Below are 25,911 nucleotides of genomic sequence, written 5' to 3'. Positions count from 1 at the left end.
GCTTCACTCTGTTGAATGTGAATGTACAGTTTGCCTTGCATTACTCATTAAAGACGCTCCCTTTCCCATTCATGGTCTTGGCATGGTTGCTGAGGCCCAGATAACAATATTATCTATGCCACTTGCAAATCCAAGTCCTATCACCTAAAATGCCACTGCTTCAGGACATTATCGCCTTTTGTAAAAATCAGTGAGTGCTACCGACTTAAAATTTGAGATCTACTCTCCTGAGAGACACAGCCAGAATACAGCAAATACATAGACGAATACCAGCAGCAAACCACTGAACTGAGAACGGGACCCCCATTGAAGGAATCAGAGAAAGGACTGGAAGAGCTTGAAGGGGCTTGAGACCCCATATGTACAACAATGCCAAGCAACCAGAGCTTCCAGGGACTAAGCCACTACCTAAGGACTATACATGGACTGACCCTGGACTCTGACCTCATAGGTAGCAATGAATAGTCTAGTAAGAGCACCAGTGGAAGGGGAAGCCCTTGGTCCTGCCAAGACTGAACCCCCAGTGAACTGATTGTAGGGGGGAGGGCGGTAAGGGGGGGAGGATGGGGAGGGGAACACCAATATAGAAGGGGAGAGGGAGGGATTAGGGGGATGATGGACCAGTAACCGGGAGAGGGAATAACAATCGAAATGTAAAGAAGAAATACTCAAGTTAATAAAGATAAAAAAAAAAAAGAAAAAAAAAAAAAAATGAGATCTAAAGAATGCTAAAAACAAAAGTTTCTGTTTTCCTAAAAGCTAGCAAATTTTATAAAAGAAAAGAGTACGGAGCCTCTTACCTTTAGGTCTAGCCTCCTTCGTCCTCAGTAAAAGTCTTCCTCTCATCTCTTCAGAACAATGATGGATGCTCTTTGTCCTGCTTCACTTCACACAAAGCTACTGCTGCCTTCGTCTAGCTGTAGTCTTGGTGGACACAGCTCCTGCCTGAGTTCCTGGGAAGGCGGCAGAGGATAAAGCATGGGGACCCCCTTAGCTTGCACTACATCCCCATGATATGTGCTGTTTAAAGTAGTCTTGGATTGCAAAACCAATTAATATATTGGATGTGTTTAATTCACCACTCTTTACGTAATATCCTACACCCCAAATTAAAGTCTAATTTTAGAATTTTGATGACTTAATAAAGCAGTTACTTTTGAGTTCTTGTTGCTCATGTTTTCATCTCATTACCTAATAGTAAATACAGGAATTTAAAATGCTTTGATAGCTTTGGTGTTACATAAAACAAAGTCTATGGTTTTCTCTTTGTTCTACTTCCTGTTCTAAATAGGACTTCTCAAACATCTCAAAAATTATTCCAGATTTCTCATTCCTCAATGTAATTACTTGATTTTTAAAAAAAATGCTGCCAAAATTGTTTCTTATACAAAACATATTTTTTATTAAAGGTGTTTCCTTACGGGCAGCTGTCAGTACTATTGCACACCATACCTGAAATTTAGACATATGTTCGCCTGACCATCAAGGCAAACAAAGATTCGTATCCCCCATAAGAAACTCAATCTGTTTGGGAAAGTCATTTTCAAACAAGGAAGAAGAGTGCATATATGGAGCAGGGTATCTCTTAGCAAATGTTAGCCACCTGTTCCCACAGTTGCCAGAAAAATCCCTTCAGAAGTTCGTCCTTCAGAAGGTATTGACAGCTTTCTCTTAATTTCCCTTGAATCCCTTTCTTTCTAAAGTTCACATCTATATTCTACGTAATTCCATTTAAATTGTCAGCTATTTGACCATTGGTGATTTGGGAATGGGATGTGGTAAAAATAAAAATTAATTTTTATTATTAAAATAAAACAGGCTACATTTTTTACAATGTGATTAATTTTATTTGCATTATTTTTAAAGCTCATATTAAAACAATTAAATGTGAAATATGGTCACTATGGCATACAGTAGGATACTAATTATTTACTAATTATGCTTATGTGGAACACAGACCACCCTGGTCACAGAGGAGGGTCACAGATAACAGGAAATAAGAAAGGTGTGAAGGACAGCAAACTTACTCTTCCTTCTTGAAAGTCAAATTCCACTGACAAGATCCTCCACTGGATGCTTTTCTATTTACCCTTCCTTACAGCTCACAGCCAGTTTTAACCATTGTTTTCTTTACTCATTGACTCTGTTCATCATTACAGGCACACTGCATGATTCATTTGTTACTGAGAAGCAAACTTCCCACTTACCAGAGCTAATGTGAGGGTCCCACACTGAAGTAACCATGAGAGCAGGGAAGTTGTCAACAAGGAAGAGAAGTATCTAGAGTCTCCCTCTCCATTTGGTGGCTGATGATCTTACTAGGGTTGTCACCATAGTGAGGATGGCTCTGCAAAAGACAACATGAAGCTTTCTGTCTGAGAGTTGTGTTGGCTCATTCGAGCTGCCATAAGAAAATATTGAACTTCAGTGCACTTGCCTACCATTCACAAAGCCCTGTTTGATCATATAGCATGGAGAAATAGGTAGGTAAGTAGGTAGGTAGGTAGGCAGGTAGAAAGGTATGTAGGTAGATAGATAGACAGACAGACAGATAGATGATAGCTCTGTAGAGAATTAGATGATAGATAGATAATTACATACATAGAAAAACAGTAAATACCCGAAATATTTGTACAGATGACAGAGAGTTATTTTCTCACTGTTCTGAAGGCTATGGCATCTCCAAGCAAGGAACTAGCAATTTGAGTGTATGGCAGGGCCTGTAGCCTCCAGAGAACACTGTGGACTGATGTTGGGGGAGACAAAGGAGCAAGTTAGCCAAATGTTGTCTGAGAACCTTGTTTCTCCTGATAAGGGAAAGGGCCATCATACCCTCATCTTCTTAAAGCCCTGATGCTATCATATCAGTAGCTCACGAATTTTGAAAGAGATAATATTAAAATCTCAGAAGGGGCTGAAAAAGAGCCAGGAAGATCTCAGAAAGATCCTCAGAGAAGCAGTGGGAAGACATAATGTGCTGAATACTGAAGGAGCAGAGAGTACCAGCAGATACAGCAAGGGCAGCAGTGGGTGTGCATGCAATGCCAAGCAGGGTAAGAGACCCTTTGGTGAGGGCAGCAAGGATCCAAGGACATCAATAAAAGAATAAAAGGAAGCCTTCTCTCCTAGTGATGTGAAGTTAAAGGAAAATAGTGTGATTCAGATTTAGCAAGAGGAGAAAGGAGAAGGTAGGGGAGAGATATGTTGGAATCTCAAGTATGTTGTTGTTGCAGTGGTGATGGTGGTGGTGGTGGTGGTGGTGGTGGTGGTGGTGGTGTTTGGTGTTGCTGCTGCTGCTGCTGTTTCACTGTGGTTTGAGGGTATCTAGATGGTACTGAGAAAAATCAAGGCAGTTCCCTGTAAAAAGCATACTGAGTCACGCGCACCCTGCAGCAGGGTGCTCGGCTTAAGCTAAGGCCAGCGTGAGAGCAGTAAGTTGATTGGAGATGTTTGCCATCTGAGTTGTGACACCAGACTGAAAGTCAGCACACTGAACGTGGAGAGACAGGAAGCCGGAAAGAGTCACTGTTTGACACCTTCCCTGCGGGAGGCAGCTGCACAGAGATGAAAAACACAGGCACCAGGGACCAGCAGTGCTCGCTCCGCAGTTATGAGAAGGTTAAATTTAAAGAAGGGATATAATTTATATAATTTAAGGAAATATATAACTAGCTTCTGTGGCTTTAGCCATACAGAAGCAAAAACACAAACTTGCTTTGCCAAGTAGCGCTCACATGAGAAGAGACTGGAAATTTGATACACACCTCTGAGCACCGTGTGGAAAAGCTCAAGGGAAGGGAGTTAAACCTTCTACCGGAGCACAGCTGAAATTACTGTTTTCAATATAAGCCTCGTTCGCTCTTTTATTAAATAATGAGCTCTCTCTAAGATAATTGAGTTTTAATCATCCAAGAGGTATTTGTCGAGGGCCTAAATCTGATCAATTCAATTTATCCAATTAAGTATTTCCTGACAATTGGCTATGGAGCACTCATTGTGCTAAATGCTGGGAAGAGAGAGGAGCCCAGGATCTACAAACTAAAATCCCATCTCTGATAGGACTAAGGGGTGAAGAAAGGAAAGGAAGCTTAAAGAAATCGCGACTGTCAGGATATGTGTTAGGAATCAGAAGATACAAGGTACTGTGGGAGCAGGAACTAGGCCCCATCTGGGATAGTCCAATCCAAGTAAGTGCACCTCTTTGTTTAGGTATGTGTGTAAGACGGATACAAGTACATTTTTAAAGACATAAACTCTTGTGTAAAATTATAGTGAAGGAACCAAAAACATAATGTTTTAAGATAGATAGATAGATAGATAGATAGATAGATAGATAGATAGATAGATAGATAGATAAGATAGATGGATGGATGGATGGATGGATGGATGTATGGATGGATGGATGGATGGATAGATGAATGGATAGATAGATGGATAGGTGGATGAATGGATAGATGGATGGATAGATAGATAGATAGATAGATAGATAGATAGATAGATAGATAGACAGACATTGCAAATCTCAATGGTTTATCACTGGTTTATCTAGCTCTGTGTAATATGGGTATACATTATTATAATCTAAAGTCACCCAATTAGCAAAAGGGACCACAAAACATCTTGCTTCTGAGTGTAACTTAGTGCCCATTAACTAACCATCAAGGTTAATAAAAAACTGAAGTTATTTATAAACATTATAGATTCCTTGAGAATCCATAGTCCCTTGTGACACTGGATCCTTTACTAATGCTGCCTCTGAAGCCCCATGCTTTACATCATTTAATGAGTTTGTTTCGTTGTTTTTAGGTTTTTGAGACAGGGTCTAGCGTAGCTCATTAAATTTCCAATTTACTCTGTAGTGTAAGAAAACCTTCCAAAGAGTACACATGGAGCGACCCATGGCTCCAGCCGCATGTGTAGCAGAGGATGGCCTTGTCAGGCATCAATAGGAGGAGAAGCCCTTGGCCTGTGAAGGCTCATTTCCCCGGTGTAGGGGAATGCCAGGGTGTTGAGGTGGGAGTGGGTGGGTGGGAAGGGGGATGGGAGAGCGGGGAACCGGGAAAGGGGATAGCATTTGAAATGTAAAAACATAAACTATCCAATTAAAAAAAGAAAGAAGGAAAACCTTGAACTCAGGTTTTTTGCCTCCACCTCTCCACTGCTTTGCATGGCAGGCATGTGGAAACACACCAGCTTTTGTCTAAGTTGTGATGGGACAGGGAGTCAGCCCAGAGGTGGGCATACTAGGCCTGCATGTTCGTGATCACTCAGCTGCTCCTAGACCCCAGTAACATGTGTTACACCACACCAACAACTATGTGAAGGAAACTGTCACTCTGGTCTTGAGGCAAAAGATCGTCGTGTCAAAGAATGTAATATTTTGAATTATGGCGGATGTTGCATCATCTGTAGTTATAAGGAGTTTGAAAAACAACATTGTGCTCATGTTTAGAATCGAATTATTGGGAATGAATTTTACTGATACTTGATATTCTAAAATTGACTAGTCTGAACTCTTAATCTTATAATTGGCCACATAATTATTTCCATAATTAGTAAATACAAGAAAGTGACTGAAAGCCAACATGTAATAAAAGCACTAAATCCTACAACATGCATAACAGTACTGATTAGTAAGAAATTCTCACAATGCACTTTCATGAGAGAGGATGAGTTAACACTCAGGGAGTGATTCTGGCCAGTAAGCTCATGGGGTATCCAGCCACGAAGCTGTCAAGTACACCCTCAGGTGGAGGTACTGAGTTTTGTTTTTGTGAGTCTCGCTATATGACCCTGGTTGGCCCAGAACTTCCGATCTGAACTGGAGCAGCTTTCAATTGGTACAGATTGCAACCTTCCTTCTTCCTTACCGTGAAGGTTCTTGTCCATGGAAAAACAAAGCAAGCTCAAAAGCACCAGGTTATCGAAAAAGAATGAGAAGCCATGAGCAGAATGAATCTTTAACATTCTTAAAGAGCAGAATTCTGTCTCTTTATGTGCATTAGAATAGAAGAGGCACAGGGGTATTGAATAAAATTTTACCCAAGGTTTTGTTTTTAAGGCGAATCAGAGAAACACTACATAGAAGGTAAGGAGAAGTAAATTTAATTTTAGTAGTTTGTAAAGCATTCATCTGCTAAATATCCATTTTTCTATAACACTGAGTGGGCACATTTATAATTGCTAATACTTTTATATATCTTCCTTTTAACTCTTTATTTTACTTATATTTTTAATTTATTTTAATTGCTTTTAATTGAAATAGACTTACATCATTTTCCTTTAACCACCCTTAAACTCCTCCCATATTTTCAAGTTGATAGCCTCTTTTTATTTAATTATTATTGTTTTGTATATGTGTATGCATATATATGTGTATGTGTATATATGTGTGTTTATATATGTATATATATGTACATATACATGTGTGCATATACATATATACATATACATACACACACATACACACAACATTCTAAACCTCTTTTGTTGTGTGTCTATGGTTTCAAGGCTGACTATTCTGAACTGGACAGTTAAGAAGGGGGCTCATCTCTGGGAAAGGCGAATTCTCACTAGTTGCCTATATTCTTCATGTATGAATGGAATATCACAAAAATTTCCCCCTTATTCCTTAATATGTCCATTGATTATTGCCATATCACATATGCAGGAGATGTAGATGTGTCCATTAGTGTTGATCATGCTGAGCCCATGATCAGTTGGTGTTCAGTTATGGTTCTCTGTGATTGTCTCCATTCTCTGTTACAGGAGCTTCTTTGATTAGGGACAGTAGCCACATTTACCTGTGGATAAGAGGATAAGATTTAGAATGCAATATATATTGTATGGCTGAATAATGCCTAGGTGTGACAGCATATTAAACAAAAATTCCAGTACCAGATATGTGATACCTACTTATGAAATGTTTGTCATGGCGGTTTAAGAGATAGATAATACATAGATACATAGATAGCTAGAAAGATAGATAGATAGATAGATAGATAGATAGTGTCTGTATGTGTGTGTGTTTGTGTATGTGTGTGTGTGTTTGTGTATGTGTGTGTGTGTGTGTGTTTGTGTGTGTATGTGTGTATGTGTTTATTAGGCCGCTAGACTTAACAATACTCCCAACTGGAACCATGTACTAACAAAACCCCTTGTACCATGCAAAAGAAACGTCTTCAAATGGTTAATCATGACAGTTCAAGTAACTTCCAAAACAGTATAAATTATAAGTGTAGACCCTGGTTGGCTCTCAAATACTTTGAATTGTACCCTATTGCAAAAGTCCCTTTACACCTAGGACTCCGGGCTCAGATTATGCAAGTAGTATTTGACTTGAAAGCCCCTTTCCTGTAGTCTAGCTTCTACAATTCTGAAAAATACTATATATGCTGACAACAGAGGGATGCCAAACAGTCCTGCCAAGCTGCAACACAAATGAACCAAGACAATTAACAGCATGGAAAGATATTGCATAAAGGTGCAATAAATGGCAGTCATTTGTCAGTTGTAACCAACAGCAGTCTAATTAGACTTAAGACCCACTCAACAGTAGAGAAGTCACGCCTAGTCCTGGAAACCTAGCCAGCTTCCCAGGCCTAGTGATGTCATTAATTTATATTTTTCACCTGGTTTACTATTTAGTTGGTTACATTTTTTTGTATACTCTTCATTTGTGTTAACTCTCTCTCCCTGCCCCCTTAACTGCCCCCTATGTCATTGCTGTTTAAGCTTGCCCATCCTGGTTAGCTAGCTTTCACTGTGCGAGAAGATGCTCTGAAGGCTTCTGAGGAAGAAAAACTATCGATCATCTTGTCTTACTGTGAACCCTATGACCTACATTTCCACCTTTCTAGGAACTATGTGCCCACTGGTGTACCAGTTTGGGAGTGAACAACCACTCTGGACTTGGAATCTAGCCCTACTCCATAGGAAGGAATAGATGCCTATTACTGCAAACTCAGTCAAAAACTCATACTGGGGGACCATGGACCCTAATAAAGAACTCACTACTGTTTTTAGATAAACTGATATGGTACCAAACTGCCTTCTAAAGATTTATCTCTATGCCATAGATAAATACTATTCTCAGCTCAGAGAGGCATCTCTTAACAAATGACAATACTGAGTGCAAAGACTCATGGTTGCTCAAGGTACTGAAATAAGTAATGGTTGAGTGCTCAACCATAAATATGACTTTTATATCACCCATTCTGAGGCTTAAAGAATACTACAGAAGTGGAAGAAGAAAACAATATAGGAATGAAGGATAGAAAGAAGGGCTCCAAAAATGCTATCTTCAAAGCATGCCACAGACATTACAAGATTCATTTCATGGTATCTGCAACATTGTTTTAACTGGACCTCCCAAGACTAAGCTTATTGAAAATCAACCAAGGGTTAAAAAGGAGCTACTGAAACCCAACTTTCCCTTGCTGCACTATTGACTGATGGGCTATTGGTTTAAGACAATCATTTTCTTCAGTTGTGACCCAGAGGTAAGCAAATCAGGCACCATGGATAAAACTCATGGTCACATAGACAACCTTGTTTAAAAGCAGTGGGACATACATATACACACACAAAAACATGAATGTATGAAAGGGACTCGCAGGTTAGAGGAGAGTCTGTCAGCAATGTGGGGGGGTGGGAGAAAAGGAGTAAGGAGGTAAGAGTAATTAGAATGCATCATATACATACATGAAATTATCAAATAAAAATTTTAATAAAAATATTTTAATAAAATTAATCTAATTGAGCCTTTTGATTATAATTTTAATACAATTTAGATGGCTGCACTTTTATCCTAGAAATGTTACGTTGAAATCTAATACTTTTACATTGAATTTTATCATTACTGTTCCATTGTTGTGATAAGACACTATGACCTTAGCAACCTATAGAAGAGAGCATTTAGGGGACCTAATAGTTTCAGAGGGTTAATCCACGATTGTCATAGGTGACAGCATGGGAGCAGGCAGGCAGGCATGGAACTACAGAGGTAGTTAAAAGCATACATCTTGATCCACAAACACAAGACAGACAGAACTAAATGGGAATGGCATACCTCCTCCAAGAAAAGTACACCTCCTAATCCTTCTCAAATAGGTCCACCAACTGAGAACCAAGAATTCAAATATCTGAACCAATGGGGGTCAAAGCACCACAGGCTAGGCAAGTTGGGATAAAAGATAAGCTACTACATTATTTGAGTCAATTTGCTTGTTATATTTTAAGTTTAAGTTACCCTTCCCCACTGTTATCTGGTGCTCCAGATAAACAATGTCATAGGATATAAAGGTAGTGATGTGGACCTGGCTGTTTATTCCATGTATAATCTGTGAACATTCAACCATGCCTGCAGGAAATATATAAAGTAACACCCAAAATTTATCATAAAACCCCTGTATAAGATATTCTACAACTTTGTCATGAATTTATGAATTTAATTATAAAGATATTAATTACTAGCTAGAATAACAGTTATGTATATTCTATTAAACAAGAAAGAAGGTGGATCCAGAATATTAAAGTCATACATAGATAATGAATTTTAGACTTGATTTCAAATGAGATCTGCGACCTAATTTATAGAGACCAAAGTAATAACATGAAGGTTACACATACTTAAAGGAAATTGCCCAAATTAAACAGCTAAAATTAAGGTCTAGCATTTTTCCCTGATTACTTTTGGAAGTAGAATTTATTTGATTAGATTAGTTGGGGAATTTGAGATTTCTGAAATTTCTTGACTAGTTATTTTTATCTTTGGAGGATTTGGAAGTCTGATAAATGGGACAAAAATTAGACCATATGAGTCACTGATGGGAATGAAATTGGTTTTTTAATCATTGATGAAACTCCAAACTGTAACAAGTCACTGCAAAACCTGTTTCACCTCATCAACTGTGTCTGTCATGTGTCCCAAAAACCTACAACAAAAATATCAATGTCACAGTGTTTCCTGTGTTTACTTATTAAAAACTCTTAAAACTTTCCAGGTACCCCTGGCTGGAAAGACAATGACTCTGTTGGTAAAGGAACTTTCCAATGTGAGTTTTGTCTTCAGGATCCACACTGGAAGGAGAGAAATAACTCCTGGAAGCTGTCTTCTGACATCCACATGTACACACACACACACACACACGCACTACAGTAAACAAACAAAATATAAATATAATAAAATTTGAGGAAGAACAAGATTGCTCGGTGAATAAAGGCAATTGCTGCCAAGACTCACAACCTGAGCTGTGTCCCTAGGGCCCACATACTAGAAGGAAAAAAAAAACACTTCCTGAATGTTATCCTCTTACCTCCACACAGACCATAATGCACATGCACACCTGTATGCACAGACACACAAATAAATAAATGAAAAGTAAAATCCCCCAGCATGCACAGAGCTCTGGGTTGGATGCCTAGCTTCACATAGAGCAGATAAGGTGATATATATCTAGTATCTAATGTTTGGATGATGGCGATAGTAGGATTAAGAGTGTAAAATCATAGTAAGTTCAGGACAGTATGGACTTTATGAATCTTATCTTTAAAAAATAGCATGTGTGATGAGATAACACAGCAGGTAAAAAGCACTTGACACTCAAGCTAGAAAACCTAAGTTTGATCTCTGGAACCTATGTAGAAGGTAAAAGGAGAGAAACAATTCTACTGATGTCTTCTGATGCCCATGTGTGCACCATGCCCATGTGCATACACCAGGCAAACAATAACAATAAATAATATATTATTTATTTATTCATTTATTGAAGATCAATTAATCAAATCAATTAAGTGAAGCTCTCAAAAAGATCTTGTTCACATGAACTCTGACTTTTAACACCTGTCTAGTGAGAAAGTAAAATTGAGACTTTTTAAATACTTATTTTAATATTTATTGTTAAATTTTTGTTTGAGGGGCTGGAGAGATGGTTAAGCAGTTAAGACTATTCTTGCACAGGACCTAAGTTTATTTCCCAGCACCACATGGGGAAGTCCATAGCTGCCTGTAACATAGTCTCCAAGGGATCCAATACCCAGTCCTGGTCTCCAGAAACACAGTGATGATGTGCACATATCCACACAGAGACACACATATACACATTTGTTTTTTAATAACATATTTTAAATTAAATTTAATATAATTATATTTTACATAAAATAACATTGTTAGATATTTGTTTAAAATAACAATAAATATGTTTTCTAAAACAGAAACATATATGGGAAAATATCATTCTAATTTGATTTTGGTGCCTGGCTTAGCAGAAGGCATACAGAACTCAGAATTCAGCCTGTTGTGGTTGTTGTGGTACAATATTTTTGTGGAAGAAGACAAAGAAAATACAGCCTTATAAAATAGTTAAGTGGAAAAGGGGAAACTGTGAGAATGAGGCCTGTATGCTCCCTGGCTTTGGACTCAACATCTCACCCTATCTCTTCAATGGGATCAACTCATTCCAAACCAGGAAAGAGCAGTTCTGAGTCTTCAGTAATGGTTGACTCCAGGACTTAACCATGCTAGGATGCTGAACATTAATTTAAAGAGAAGTTTTTACAGTCATGTCTGGAAAAAGAAAATTCCTAATGTGAACTTTAGAACCAAATACAGGAAAATGGAGGGAGAGGTACAAAATTAAGATTAACCCTGGGTGAAGTCAACTGAACAAACGTGGTGGATAAAACTAAAGGAGAATGGTGCTCTGTGTCTGCTCACTCATGTTTGGTCAGCTTGACAGAGCTAGCGTCATTTGGGAAGAAGGAACCTCAGCTGAGAAGAATATGCACACTGGGATAGGCGTTCAGGACCAGGCCACTAGGAAATCTGCTGAGTGAAGGCTGCATCCTCCAGGAGAGAGGAGTGTCCTGTGTCCTCCTGTGGTAGGAGAAGGAAAGGCAGTACGGATGAAGATCTTTGTTGAGTTCTTAGGCAAGGTGTCAGGCTCACTCAGGAAGCAGTGGCCTCGAGACCTGACCTTCTCTTGGGGCCACCACGCTGTTAGCGCCTGTGCTTTTGGGGAAACTCATCAGAACATAGCAGAGTTTTCTGTCTAACAACAGGCAGACATTTAAGTTCATTCAATGTAACAACAGCACTTTAGGGATGGAGAGAGAAGACCATACTGGGTAAGCAGTAGGATATTTGTGACATTTGGAAGATTGGGAGCATCCATAACCTTGTCAGGGTTCAAGTTCAATTCCTGTTTATGGAAAAGTTAATAAGCAATATATGCATGCATAACCAATAGACTCAAAGCCAAATGCAAAGGAATACTAAACTCTGTGTGAACGGACAAACAAGGTCATATAACATGGAAAACAAAAGCCGGAAAGGAGCGTAGAGGGAAGTCAGTACAGAAGCAGAAGGAGGGACAAATAACACCAAAGTTGCTTGATAAAGTCATATTATTTTATAATTGCCTAAAACGATGTGAGGTATGTTTGCACATTCGTGTGTGTGTGTATGTGTGTGTGTGTGTGTGCATGCATGACCATACTTGTGTACCTACTCATGTACACTTGAATACATACACACTCATACACTACATATACATAAACATGCATCCGTGTGTGTGCAAGCATTCACACACACACACACACACACACACACACACACACACACACTAAATTAAATGAAATCACCAGCATTCCTGCCCTAGAATTGTCATAAGAACCTAATGAAATAGTGTTCCAAAGAGACTTGTCACCCCATTAACTCACACCTGTAGCATCCCTAGTGAACAGCACTGACATTTGCAGTAAGTCCGTCTGGATTTGGCATTATTAGCAGTGCAAGCTGTGTGTTCTATTTCTCTTCTCTAGCATTAATTTCTACTCTCTCCGACTGGGATTTTGCAGCCCTCATTTACAGTGTTGTTCAGACTCTCTGCTGTTTACTGCCATCTCTACATTCTGGTAAGTGCACACGGGTAACGCTAGTACCTCTCCCTAGATCCCAGCAGCGGACTTGAAAACATCCCCGTTACTAGCCTAGCAAGCCTGTGCTGAGCCCCTTAAGCCTTGAACAGAGACTTAAGCACACTAGGGTTGTTTGTTTTGTTTGATTTGGATTAGGTTTTATTGTTGTTTGTTTGTTTTGCTGTTTGCTTTGTGAATTACCACATCTGAGTGGAAATCTGGGATGCTTTTGGTAAAACAACTTATCTTAAACTTCTTCTATAGTGTTAAGCTCTGGACTACGATATTACATTGTAGTCCATTCCTTGCTATACCCTTGGCGAAATATGAAGCCATAAAAATCTATAAACCAAAGAACAATGCCATAAGAAAGAAACTTCAGTGGTTATACAGTGTTTCACGGTCCACCTCTACTTTCCATCTGTGTTTCTTTACTGCGACCTAAGAAAGTCCCTCTCCACAGGAGTAACATATGACTAGGCTCCCCTAACACAAATTACGATTGCCCTAGCTTTTCTTTCTTCTTTGGTTTCTGGAATCCTTCTTGCCTCTATTTTCAGAGAAGCTGCCTTCCTTTCCCACAGTACAGCCTCTTGCCACAAAGGAGACTCATCTGCCCTAGCTATTAACTGCCAGACTAAACCCATCACCCTCTCCCCTGCATGAGTTTTTGCAATGCTTTGTTTCCTCAGCTCACACAGAGACCTGCACCAACTTGCAGAAATTGCTCTTTCCCAGGGGAGGTTAACCTGAATTCTATGTTGAAGTCTTAACTCTGTTCTGGCTTCCTGAAGCTTTCTATTTCTAACATTCACTTTCCTCCTTTAAAGCCATAGGCTCTTTGCATCGTTGTGAAGATAAGGAAGCTGATGCAGGAAGCATAGAACGATAGAACGTTCTGCACACCTCGTACACTGGTGCAATTCTGATTTCCTTTTCCTTTCTGTCCCTGGGACAAAGGCCTGGACAAAAAACAAACAAGCAAACAACAACAACAACATCAACAACAAAACTTCCCTAAAGACTTTTCAATACTTGCTTCTATCAATCGCTAATCCAGTATTTAAAATAACTTCTCACAGCTAAAATTAGCAGACCAAAGATGCTCTGGACTAGGGTAAAACTCTCCAACTGGGACTGAGAGATTACAAGTCAACACCCATGCCTGTTTTATTTAGCTCAGGACTTCCTGAGCAGAAGAATCACCAAGCACCATCAGTGTTCCCACCACCAAATTTCCATCCAAAAGACATATCGTGAAGGTTTGTGGAAAGTAATTGCATAACTCCTGATTCTGTGCCTCCATGTCAAACATACAGTTACTCTTCTCTAACAATAGCTCAACTCCGCATCTCTACCATCCCACTGTCCCATCTAGAAAAAGAGAAATCTCTGTCTGAAGTCAGTTCTAGGGCTGGAAAGATGGTTTAGTAGTTTAGGAGACCTAAGTTCAATTCCCAGCATCTACATTACAGCAAATAGTAGTTTGTAATTCCAGGGGTTCCAAATCTTTCTATGGCCTTCATAGACACCAGGCTGGCATGTAATCTACAAACATATTTGCAATAAAAAAACAAATATACATATATATATGTATATATATAGTTTATATATATGAAATGATAATCACTTAAATTTTGAAAAAATAGAAGACAATTTTAGGGTTTTAAAGGAATTACAGCCATCAAAACTAGATAAGATTGATGAAGCTAGAAAATGCATGCGGAAAGGGACTGGATATAGATCTCTCCTGAGAGACACATCCAGAGCATGTCCAATACAGAGGTCAATGCTAACAGCAAACCACTAAACTGAGAATAGGACCCCCTTGGGGGGAATTAGATGAAGTATTGAAAGATTGAAGGAGTTTGCAACCCGATAAAAACAACAATGCCAACCAACCAGAGCTTCCAGGGACTAAACCACTACCCAAAGAGTATACATGGACTAACCCAGGGCTCCAACTGCATATGTAGCAGAGGATAGCCTTGTTGGGGCACCAAGGGAAAGGGAAGCTCTAGGTCCTGCCAAGGTTGGACCCCCAGTGCAGGGGAATATGTGGGGGGCAATAAGGGGGATGTATAGGGGGAATACCTGTATGGGGGAGGGAGAGGGGAGGGAATGGGGGCTTATGGATAGAAAACCAGGAAGGGGAATAATATTTGAAATATAAGTAAAGAAATATATCTAATAAAAAATTTTAAAAAGGAATTGCAGTTTTTAAATGTTCTGCCTAGAATATAAAAAGATTTGATAAAATCGCAAAGTATAAAATAAATTATTTCTGTCATCTAACATTACTGCTAAAAAGAGACAAGAGGAATGCCTAACTACAATAAAAGGTTCAATTGTTTCCTTTCAGATTTTTTAAAATGAACATTTTTTTTCAATCAGATTATGTGCAATTTAGTACTAATTTGCTCTCAAAATAGCATCAATTATAATACTTTAACCAAAATTATATAATACAGTAAGAGTTAATGATATTATAAATGTAATAATCCCAGATATATCTAATTGCTTAGCTGTGCCTTTATAGCTAGTGGCTATTATTAAGGTCATCATGGAGAGAGGGAACACAGATGTAAACAGGTGACAGACAGAATGATAGACATGTTACAGAAAGAGATAGTCTATACAAATTAAGTGCTTACTCTTCAAAATTAAAAGCACTCACAGGGAAAAAAGCCTTATGTATAATGCTGTCTCTGCCTTTTCAGTTTTCATAAGTGCAAATAATCATTTGTATTAAAAACATAATTGGCTGACCTTTACTTTGGTTTTATCTAGTCTATGCCAACCATTTGCAGAAACGTTTCATTAGAAGAAATTTTATTAATTCTTTCCACAGACCTTAAACTTGAAAATAAAGATTGAATTTATTCTCAAATTGCAATACATACAGCACATTAAGTCCGTCTCCCATATCTAGCAGGCAAGGTCAAGTAACAATTTGATAACGATAGATAAGAGTAGTTCCTCTGAAGATGCCAACTTGGGATCTGTCACCGGGATCAGCAACATGGTGTACATGTAATTGGCTGACACCAGCCATGATATGAGTGTTTGCTCAATAAAAAGAATAGGCCATTTTGTTGTGAGTTCTTACCATATAACCTCCGATTACAAGTATATTTGAAACAAAGAGGAGAGATTCTACTGTAGAACAAGAGAAACATTACCAACGCCTATCAATCATTCTCTTTTCTTTTCTTTTCTTTTTTTTTTTTTTTCAGAGCTGGGGACTGAACCCAGGGCCTTGCGCTTGCTGGGCAAGCGCTCTACCACTGAGCTAAATCCCCAACCCTATCGATCATTCTCAAAGGCATGGTTTGTCCACACTGCCCTGGAGCATTCAGTAGACCCTACAATGGTCTGTTGACCTCATTTTAAATAGTTGAGAATCTGCTGACCATACTCATTTACATCTGATATCTTAAGATTTACTAGACAGTAAACAACATAATATAGATATTTATGTTATAGTAACTATCATTACAGAAATCCAAAGATGTAGCCGAGGCTATACGAGACCTCATCTCAAAAGAAAAATAAATTATGTGAATAAACAAAGTCAAAGTGAGTGATGAAATTTTACCTTCACCTCACAAATTCATTAAAGCTATAAAATGAATGACAATGTTCTTAAATTTCCTGGATATGAGAGATACTTTAACCACATTGATATTATACTTGTTAAGTTAGAAAATGTTATTTCTATCTAACAACCAAAAGTGAAGTAGAGAGAGTTTAAATAACTTCATGCTTCAGAGCAGGGAAGAATCCCAGCTGGGATGGGAGTCCTACATCCAAATGTCATTTTTGGAGTACGAGTTTTCACATGGTTTCTATCTTCACATCCAGTTGTTTCCTGTCACCCTCTGAAAATCCCAGAATAGTTTACCAAGCTAACTATGATAACTGCAGCAGTGGCAAAATCATGGGTTATGTGCTGATGGCTTTTTGAAAGTTTCTGCTAAATTAAATTGTGAGTTATAATTCAACTGTCAATTAAATATTTGATCTAGTATTGATTTCTATTGCTATAACAAAAGCCATGACCATCAAATGCAACTCAGGAAAGGAAAGGGTTTATCTTGCTTGCATCTCCAGGTGATAGCTCACCACTGAAGAAACTCAAGCAATAACCTGGAAGCAGGAACTGAAGCAGACATGGTCAAGGAACGCTGCACCCGGCTTGTTCTTCATGGCTTGTTCATGTGGGGAAACTCTGCTAATTAAGGTCGAAGGTTACCATGGATCAGGTAACCTTCTGGCGCTCGGTGCTATATCATCCCTGTTTCACCCCGAATAAAATGGATATATTCGTATCCACCACCAAATAAAGCAACATGAACAAACAGGGATCGTCTCAGAGAGCTGCTTCATTAATCATCGCCACAGGAAGGCCTTTGCCTAAAAGAGCTGCCTAAAGACTCCTGAAGATGGCTTTCTCTCTTCCGGCCCTTGAGGTACTAGGCACTTGCTCCCCAACTGCTCGACCCCTTTCTGCCTGGCATGTAAACGCCCTGAGGGGAAAGGTGGACCACGTATGCCCCACAACCCCGTTCCTGACTTGCTTTCCTGGCAGTATATTGGTGGTTGCTTGGGGTACCCAAGAGGAGATTGGGTACCCCAGCATTCCTCCCAGACCCTGCTGTTTCTCCTTCTGGTCTACCATGTAGTAGCATCTGATACCCTGATGGGAAATTCAGGCTGTATTCATTCTTCATTCTGGCTTTTGCCCTGCTTCCTCCGGGCTGGCTTGCTGGCCTGGGCTCCCCCAGCAGAAAGGCAGACCCTGATAAAGCATGTTCAGTTGCTTTCTTATACAATCCAGAACCACCAATCCAGCGTTGACACCCCCACAGTGATCTTTGCATTCCTGTATCAATTATTGATTTAGAAAAAACGTCCCACAATCTTGCCTTCAGGACAAATTGATGGAGGCCATTCTTTAACTGAGGTCCCCTCTTTCCAGGTATGTCTAGTTTGGTGTTAAGTTGAAAAAAAAAAAAAAAAACCAGCACAGTACCGCAATCCAATGATGTTCACTGTTTGCATCAAATCCACTATTCACCATAAAATTTCAGTTGACGCAGCCATTCTTTATACTAAGTAAATCCATTTTAAATTATTTCCATTGATCCAAAACCATTTTTCAAATCCACAAACCACACTTTACTATTCGTTTCTACATTTTAAAAACAGGATGTTATTTATTAATGTGAGAAGAATAACCTGATCCTACAATCCCTGTATAAAATGTCAATAAATGAAATTCTACACACTCTTCAAAGTAATAGCAAGACACCACTGGCTGGTGGGACAAGACAACTGCAACCAACAGCGAAGGGTCACGTGATTGCTGAACTGACAACTTTAAAGATGCTTGAGAAGTTGAGAAACGCTTTACACATGCGGGGAAGGAAGGACTTGGTCCCTGGGAAGTGATGGAGAGTGGAGCCTAAGCAGTGATCTCATTGTGAGGGGAGAGGTGCCGTGGGAGCTCAGAGGCGTTATTACAGCTGTGGGCAGACTCAAGGTGGCGGCTCACACATTATTCATTAGCACTTCACATAAATGTCCAGCTCTCTTCAAACGGGAAGGACCTTCCTCTGCCCATTTATTTTCGAGTAACTCCAAAAGATGATTTTTTTTTTTTTTGAGATTTCTAAGAGTGAATATGAGAGCCTGGAGAAGCATCAGCAAGTACTCCTCAGTTTGGGTTTCTTCTTCATACCTTCAAGACTAAGCATTATTTAACTCCGCTTTCGTCTTCATTGATAAATAGTTATCTTACGCACGTCAAGTAAATGACTGTATTAAAAACTCAATTACTTTGCTCGATTAGGATTTTTTTCCCCTAGATGTAATTGTGCATTGCCATAAAAATTGTGTAGTTCAGCCAGACGCTTATTATAAGAAAATATATTTGTTTCATTAACAAGGTTGTGAATCAGAAGAAAAAAAAACATGTTGTTTTTTTACTTAAATTACATCTCCATCTCTCACGAGGGCAACATAAAGTTCCGGTGTTTATTGTTTCTCTGCAAGAAATGATACATATAACTCCATGATGAATGGAATAGGATTGCTGTCATTACAAAAACTTTACACTAGATTATAGGGTTTACACTAGATTACTTCTCCAGTCTACTACAGAGCTAAATGATGCACTCTAATTGCCATTCAATGAGCCCACAAAATGCTCGGTATGCCCAAATGCCTTACTATTACTCTTCTAACAGTTTCTTGATAGTATATGAAGCAATGTTCCATTTTCCTCTTTTATTAATGCTTGACAATGAGTCCTATGTTAGTGACATCCATTCTTAAGTAACAATTTCCATAAACCGGGGCTCTCTATCTTGTCTCACCATATGCACCGTGGCACCTGAGAAAGCAGAAGTGTTGTCATAACAACAGAGAGAGCCAACAGAGAGAGAGAATTTTTGTATGACCTCAAGCAGATGTAGTGTGTCATTCTAATAAGTTGTTTTTCAGAGTAAGTTTCATGATCCGTTTCTGAAAAGGAGAGAAAGAAGCACATGGCTTTCTAGATATTTTTCTCTCATATGCTAATTGCTCCAGGATAGACTCCACACAAGAGAAAGCAAGTCAAGTTAAATTCAGTTTCTATACTTTAAATTGTTCTACTTAACATGACGCAAATATCCAACTGAAGTAGAATAACAATGGGTGTGTTTGTTAAAACACAACCAAACTCTGGCAAGCACAGCCTATACTTTGTCTCAATTTGTGTGGCAGTAAAAAGATTGGCTGTGTGTGTATTGTGCTACCTGACAGCACCTGTTGCCCTTAAATTAGAGCTCAGCATGGGTGCCAGAGTGTGCTGCAGCAGAGAGCGCCCAGAATTCAGAGGCAACTCCCCCAGTGTGAATCTGGGGTAGCTTATTGTACAGTTGTTTCCCCTCAGATTCCAAAGGTTTCCATAGCCCTTGATGAGAAACAGAAAAATGTCGAGGCTTGAGCCTTGATAGAAATGAAAGCTAGCTGCCTTAAAGAACATGGAACTGTAAAATAAAGATAAAAGAAGCCATACTGATCACCACAACCATGGCAGACGCAGAGCTGAAAAACCAGTCTGAACTGTGAGAAGCAGTGTTTGTCACTTGCAGTCAGCTCCGAAAAGAACAGAACAGCATGTATCAGACCAAGTAACAGAATTTAGTAGAAATGCGGTAACTAAAGGAAACAGCAGAGCTTACACAGCTCAAGACCTAAACAGAATATAAGTAATTTTACCCATATACTAAAAATGGCAAATCCCCACACCAAATCTGCAGTTGTCGCCACAGGAACTAAAGCTTGGCAGTACAGCATGTGCTTAATATGCATGAGCTCTGAGCTAGATCCTTATCACACAGGAAAACAAAAAAAGGGGTTCCTTCTCTGAAGAACAGTAAAAAAATAAATAAATAAAAATAAAAAAATAGCCAGCTGTTGTGCAGGGATCCTTGACCACCGAAAAGCTGTGTAGCTAACTAACTTGATTCGGGAGGCAATTTTATGATCACAGCTGAAGGGAGCAAAAATCAGCACATTCCAAGTCACCATCTTCTCTGCTGTAGTCTCCCACGCTGCCAATACCCCCACCATAGTAGCACACTTGTCCCAGTGACCCTTTACTGATCCATCGCCCTCCCTAAAATCCAGTTTACATTAGAATAGCCTTTGTGTGGTGCACTCTACAGACTTGGCCAAATGAATATTGAATGTGTCAGCTTTTCTAGAATCACAAAGAAAAATTTCAGTATCCTAGAAACCATAATGTTCTTCCTCTTTATTCCTGGAAGCCTCTCACCTCTAGCAGTCATTGGCTTTTCTAAAATTCCATAGAATTGAAATCATGCAGCTTTTACCCAAGTGGCTTCTTCCTCACACCCCTATCCCTCTTATGTTTCTCACATGCCTCTCCATAGCTTATTGGATTGATTCATTTTTAGTTCTGGATGTAACATCATCTGGATGTATCACAGTTTACTTGTTTACCCATGTGCTCAAAGCCACGTCCTTTGTTTCCAAGTCTTGACAGCCATGAATAAAGAAAGCTGTTTTCAACTATGGGCAGTTTTCTGTGTGGCTATCATTTTCAATTTCTTTCTGTAAGGACCAAGGACCAGAATTATTAGACCATGCATCATGAGTTTGTTTCATTTATTATGAAACTGACAACCTGCCTTCTAATATAATTCTGCCAAGTTTTCCTTCTGACCAGCAGCAAATAGAGCATCTCTTGTTCCAGATCCTCACCACCATTTGAGATCGATCCTAAGTGTTCTGCTAACAGGTCCTCCTGGCATCTCAGTGTTCATTTCATGTTCAGTTCCCTAATGGCACAGAATGTAGAGCCTTGTTTCAGGTGCTGATTTATCATTCATTTGTCACCTTCCACATCTGGGGTCAGAGGCTCTGAATACGCACAGATGTATGACATGCAAGATCTCACTCCAAGTCCAAACAAACCAGACAGAAATCTACAATCTTGCACCAGTGATGATCCTTCTAGGAGTATTTCCCATTACAAAGAAAATTTTGCCAAGATACAGAGTTCCTTAACAACTGGAGCCTGGCACTTTACCTAATCTAAAGGGTCCTAGATTCTCTGAGAGTACCTAAGGGAGCGAGATGAGGACAATTACTAAGCTATCAAAATTGAATAACCTGTCACAGAGCCAAGCATTGTAGTGAGGAGGGAACTGCAGAGTAAGCACACCATGAGCATATCCCATGAGGCCATCATGGGTTCAGCACCAAATCTGCATGTTGAAACCTGATACCCAATGTGATATTATAGATGAGGTCACTGGGATGATTAAATCATGAGGAGTTCTCAGGAGTGAAATATGTGTACTTATAAGTGAGGTTTCATGGTGGTCTCTGTCTCCTCCCTCTATGTAAAGACACAGCAACCAGTCAGGGTCCTTGAAGCAGAGGGAAGCCCTCAACAGACACTACTCTTCCAACACCTTAATTTGGGTTGCCCCAGCCCCACGAATTCTGTTTATAAACTACAAAGTCAGTTTCATGGAAACAACACAAAAGGACGAAGGGGCATCTCACAGGGGAAGACACAGTGATGTTATCCACTCAAGGAACAGAATGCTATTAAACCAAGAAGGATTTGGGATTGTTAATACAGAGATTCCCATTGTGCAAAGTCCCTAGGGCTCCATCAGAGATCCTTAGTTCCAGGAGGACAAAGTTGTGGCTGCTGGGCATTAGTGTGTGACTCTTACACCTTTTGGGAGTACTAGGGCCTGTTTCAGAAAGACAAAGTGTTTCAAGCAGAGGGGATAAAAGGACAGTGATCATAAACTTAATTTGAAATAGCTGTTTTTTGGTAATGCCTTGAAACATCATTGCATTCATAAGGTAGCACACAGGCATCTATTTCTCAGATTAGAACATGAAAGAAAAATGGAGTTGTCCCTTCCCTTCCTTCTGATACACACGATGCACAAAGTGTTGAGTCAGCTCACTCTAGTGAGACGTTATAGGGTACGGTAGAGGGTACTGACTGTAGGGGTCCTGGCTGAGCTACCTCTTCTGGGATTTTTTTTCTCTGCAAAGAGGTTTGTCTCAACCAAAATGTGACTGCAAATACTGTTACCAGGGAGCTGGCAAATTACCTCAGTCCTTGATTGATGCAACCTAAGGTTACAGATGCCTCACCAAAAGCATCTTCCAAGCAGCCAAATGAAGACCAGAGGAAGAATTTAGCGATGCCAGTAGACGGCCTTACAAGGGGGCAAGGCAGGTAGACTGGAAAAGGAGCAAAGAATCAGTCATCACAGGTCTTGTCTGTTGAAGTTTTTCTTGCAGAGAGCATGAAAGTCGCATTTTGACCAAGCAGACGTAGATTTGAGGGCAGAGCTACCCTGCTCCTCCTTGACCAATCAAGGAAGAAAGAATTCATTCTCTCATTACCGTTGTTTTCAACTTTGTAGTCAGTCAAAGGCTGTTCTGCAGGGCCCAAAATTCATGATGGGTGTTTGCAACAGGAGATAGTCAATGATATTTATTTTTAAATTTTGTTAGCTTTGTTCTAGGAAAGGAGAGAGAATTTTTCTTTTAAGCTCCTCATAGTTTTGATCCAGGAAGGAAGGGTCACTCTGTTTATTAACATCAGTTCACCCGTTACCTTTGTGGCTGGTTTGGTTCCCGAGCTTCCCTTTTGCTTTATTTTGAATTATTCTTGTGGGAAAGGGTGTTCTTTCTGAAAGACCAGTGTGGAAGCCTTAAGCTCTGTCTGTGAGGATATGCCTCTCTCTCCCAGTACCCTAACTACTCTCTCTGTGAGAATAGGCCTCCTTTCCCAACGCTCTACCACTTTCTAAAGCATGAGCAATGTTGTATCTTCTCTGGAACTTTAGGGGCAATGTGGGTTTACATGATCGAAATGAACCTAACATTGAACAGTCCACTTCCTAAAAGCTCTTTAGCATCCCCAAGCTGCTCAAAATGTCACTGTCTCTATTTACCTGACTACTAGAATGCCACACAAGGGCAGAGATTTTTATCTGTTTATGAATGCATTTCTGAGACCTAGAACTGTATCTTTCCTATGGTGGGGGGTCACTAGGTACTTGTGTGAAGCAAGAATCCTCTAGAATCTTCCTTCCACCTCCCAGCCCTTCTGCCTTCTAGTCTCCCTTCCAGGATCTCCATTCATATAGACTCTTCCTCCTCCTTTCTTCAGAGGAACCTTTCAATATACAAAGATCACTGATATTGGCTGATGAAGACCCCTCTTATTCCCTGCTTCAAATCAGAGAAAAATTGGCAGAGATTAGGATGCCAGGCTTCTGGTTCCTACAAAAGCCTAGTGTGGAATTAAAATAACTTTCCTTTATTCAACTGGTCACAGAGTCCAGAAATATGTTTGTCTATTTAAAGTACTTGGGATCGTCTATGCATAGTTTACAAAATTATGCTCCCCCTTTTTACAGCATGCGATAATTTCATGGAAAACATCAATCTGCTGCCTCAAAAGTTCATTGAAATACTATTTTATTTTTGCATTAAAAGCCTAGTGCCTTCTCCTATTGTAAAATAGCACGTGTAGTATATTCTTGAACCCTATATTCTCCTCTGAGTATGTGTGTTATAGGAGACTATCTCTTTTTGATACATCTTTCTATATATAACTGAAATACTACCATGTATAATGGATTTTACACATAATTCTACCAACTGAAAAAATATTTATATGTTAAAATTATGGTGCAAATAATGTGTATCATAAGATGTCAAGAAAAAAAAATCATGAGACAGCTTTTCAAAAGTAATTTGACTTTGATATGAGGAAGGGAAAGAACCAGATATGGAGAGAGAAAATTCAGGCAGAAGTGGCGATCTGCAAGGTATCAGAACACTCATTACAATGAAGTCAACTTGAGTAGGCAAGGGCTACGAGGCCATGTGAAGATGGTTTGGAGACCGTTAGGATTACTCCTAAGGGAGAAAAGTCAAGAAATGCTGGGAGACTGCCAGGAGTACACACATCAGCCATCTCACCTGCAAGAAAAACTAATTCGATCTGACCCTTGTACACTGCTAATATAGAGTCAGTTTAATTTATGTGTGTAACATGAATATATAAACATACACAGCCTGCTTTGCCAAGCGCTAGATTTTCCTGACAAAGGTGGCATGATGAGACTTTCTTTGAACATTTTTATTTTTAAGTATAATCAGACAAAGGGTCTTTTCAGGTGACACGACTGGTGTGGCTTATTTTTGCAAATGTAATACTTCACTGACAAAGGAGGTTACCTCAATCCTGTAATTAATGTTCATGCAAAACCTTTCTAGACTCACTATGCTAAAAATCTGAGAATTACATGCAAAGTTCTTACTTTACATCATATTTTATCTTTAAAGAGATTTTCTTGGATATAAGAAACATAAATTTCTATCATTTATTTTTAAATTCTATCCAAAAGAATTTATTTTCTACTTGTGATAAAGTAAAATGCAAGTTAAAATGCAGTCTGAGAAGGAGAACATTTATTCTTGTTTGGAATTTATACAATAATACCTCAATATTATGATTACAACTTTTTTTTATTATACTAAGACTCTATTTCAGCAATTAAAGAAAGTATTGGAGGTGGTGGGAAATGATGCTACATTCTCCAGTTGTTTTTGTTTTTTTATCATAGGATTCATCTATACAAGATCCACTTATATCATAAGATATTTATGCCTCCGGTCAAATGCATAAGGTTTAAAGAAAAATATCCACACCTAAATTATTAATATGGTATAATTAGACCTTTTCAATATTTTAAAATTGTCTCAGTAAGGATTTAGTGTATTCTGATTTTATTTTCTTAACATTAACCAAAGTCCCTCTATTTAGGTACAGTTCTACTGGAAACTATGCAAGAGAGGTTGACAGGTAAACAAAAGCTCTTTAAATGCCTGAGGAGGGGCATGGCACAGGCCTTTAATCCCAGCACTCAGTAAGCAGAGGCAGGCAGATCTCAGAGTTCTAAGCCAGTCTGGTATTCAGTTAGGGCTACACACTACACAGAAAAACCCTGCCTCAAACAAATAGAAACAAGCTGGAATTTGCTTAATTTGTAAATGTGAAGCAGAATTAACTAATGCTTTGTTTTTTCCATGTTTGAAAATTAACTTTTCTAATACTGAGTTAGCTAATTCAGAGTCACAAAACTGGAGCTGGAGAGATGGTTCTGTAGTTAAAAGCATATAGTAAGAGTATGTTGTGTAGTAACAGGGCATCTGAGCTCAAGTCCCAGCACTGACAACAAGCATCTCATAACGCTAGCTCTAGAAACTCCAGCTCCAGGGTGATCCAAATACACACACACACACACACACACACACACACACACACACACACACACACACACACAAACACACACACACACACACACACAGAGAGAGAGAGAGAGACTGTCTATAATATGTCATATATATATATATATATATATATAT

Source organism: Rattus rattus, chromosome 8 (assembly GCF_011064425.1).
Source record: "Rattus rattus isolate New Zealand chromosome 8, Rrattus_CSIRO_v1, whole genome shotgun sequence".
NCBI lineage: Eukaryota > Metazoa > Chordata > Mammalia > Rodentia > Muridae > Rattus > Rattus rattus.
Note: the sequence above shows the minus strand (reverse complement) of the source record.